At 45.5% G+C, this 2,169-nt stretch overlaps 1 protein-coding gene across 1 annotated transcript in view; it reads right to left on the bottom strand.

Annotated features, from left to right (window-relative positions):
* The window catches only part of HIVEP1 (human immunodeficiency virus type I enhancer binding protein 1), a 155,795-nt gene that overhangs the window by 153,067 nt on the left and 559 nt on the right, over window positions 1-2,169 (bottom strand). The gene's annotated exons all lie outside the window — the stretch shown is intronic.

Raw genomic sequence — 2,169 nt, 5'->3', positions numbered from 1 at the left:
GGGGCGGGGCGGGCGGGGCCGTAGTTTCTCTTTACCGTCTCTTTACTTTCTACAGCAGGATGTGGGCCGGCCGCTGACGTCATGGGGTCTCCCGGCCCCGCCCCTCGCCCCGGCCGAATGGGGGAGGGGGAGGCTCAGGGGCGGGGGGGACCCCAAGGGGGTTTCCTCAGCAACGCGTAGAAGGAAGGGGAAAGTCATTGTGAAACTTGAAACTCATTAACTTTGAAAAACAACTTTTAAAAAAAAGGAGGGGGGCGGGGTGTTGGTTTGGAGAGTGGAAGGGGACATATTATTAACCCTGAACTGAAACCACTTTTTGGTGGCGGATGTTCTATTAAAAGAGCGAGGAAAGCCAAGGTTATTCCAGAGGCCGCTCCAAAGCCCCGCTGGTGCTTCCCAGTGCCGAAGCTGCGAGCGCAATTAACCCCTGCCTGACAGCCTGACAGCTTATAGGGCCGACCCGGGAGGGGACTTCGGGGACAGAAAAGAGGGTGCGGGGCTGGTCGTCGGACGTGGGCTCCAGGGACGCAGGGGAGAGCGTGAAAGGGGAAGAGGGAGTAATTAGCATGAACCAGGGTGTGACCCCGGCTGCTAGAAAGCAGTAGAGGAAGCAAGGAGTGGAAATCCATGGCAAAGCAGTGAAGAGGGGCTGAACCGGGGTTACGAAGAAGGTTTTCAGGGTTGGACCTAAAGAACGTTCGCACTTTGGGGCACAGAAATTCAACACGTCCACCTCAAGAAGCAGGCAAAAGTGGCTGGTTTAACGGGCCACCTCAAACTTGAGAGGAATAAGGTGAAACAAAACTGATGCAAAAAAAAAAAAAAATCCCTGATGAAACTAAACTGTTTTCCCCTTTTAAGGAATAAAAATGCTAAACGACCATACACCCACTAAGACAGCTGGCCATCTGTGAAAACTTGAATTGTTTTGTTCCCGTGGGCTTCCATAACGACGTCTAGGTTTTTCCTGCTAGAGTTGACCCCTAAAATTCCCCTGAGGAAATCGTACCTCTGGCTCATTTGAGCTAAGAAAAGCTCAAACCACCAGAATGGGAATGATTAAAAATGGAATACTCAGTAATGGCGAGTGTGTAGCCAAAAATAATATCATGTAAAGGGAGAAATATGCCTACTACAAAGTAAATTTGGTTATAAAAGCAAAGATCATCCAACTGTGTACATGTACAATTATGTCTAGCATACTAATGCTAACCCTACAGTGAAATAATGCAATTTTTATTTTCACTGTGATATAACCATCTCTCTTTTGTGAAATGAAACGATATCCAATAGGTTGCAACCACCAAAAAAGTATATAATGTAACTTCCCAACTGGGTTATTTGAATCAAAAAATAAACATGCGTTTAACTGTGAACGTATAGCTATTAATCTGTCAGGAGTAAGGTAATTTGATAATGAGTGGAGTTTGTATCACTTCGGAAGTGAAAAATGGTAACTGAATGAATAACGTTTAACCCAAGAATTGTTGAGCACAACATACTGTCAACACAATGTTTATGTAGGATTCAGCATTACTACGAACTTTCCAACAAAACATGCAATTTTGAATTATAATAGGTAAATTTTGACATTTCAACTATTTCCTTGAGCAGCAAACAGATATTAAACTTTTATTTGAAATATATACAATACAGAATAGTTTCCTAGTAAGTTTTTCAATTTTCTAAATGCAGTTGTTTTCCTAATTCTGCCTTCACTTCTTCCTAGATATCAGGATGCAGGGAAATCTGGCTATACTATAAAGTAGCTTCTTTAGGCTTGTTTTGTGGCAAATCCAATATATTTTCTCAAAATGTATCAAATAAACAGAGCGTGGGAAAAAAAATGAAGCAGAGGGTGAATGTAGAGGATGAATGTGAATGGTAAACTGCAGTTTCAACTGTCAAAAATCCTGGGACAATGGGGGAGCGAGTGACCATTCTCTGCCCCCCAAAAAGAGGGGGCTCCAAGGGAACCATTTCTCTATGGCTCCATCCCCACCGGCCGCGTGAATGGTTCTGGAGTCCCCCTTCGGGAAAGTGGGGTTCGAGGGAGGACAGTGTCACTGAAAAGCTCAACACACGTTTTTCTTGGCGAACAGTTTGGAGAGGGCACAAAGTCCACCCCGGCCCCGCGTCCACTGGGCCCGCGCCACCCTGCCCGCCCCC

This window comes from Mandrillus leucophaeus, unplaced genomic scaffold, assembly GCF_000951045.1.
Source record: "Mandrillus leucophaeus isolate KB7577 unplaced genomic scaffold, Mleu.le_1.0 Scaffold36, whole genome shotgun sequence".
NCBI classification, from domain to species: domain Eukaryota; kingdom Metazoa; phylum Chordata; class Mammalia; order Primates; family Cercopithecidae; genus Mandrillus; species Mandrillus leucophaeus.
The sequence above is the reverse complement of the archived record's forward strand: the minus strand, read 5'-3'. Positions and strand labels throughout refer to the sequence as shown.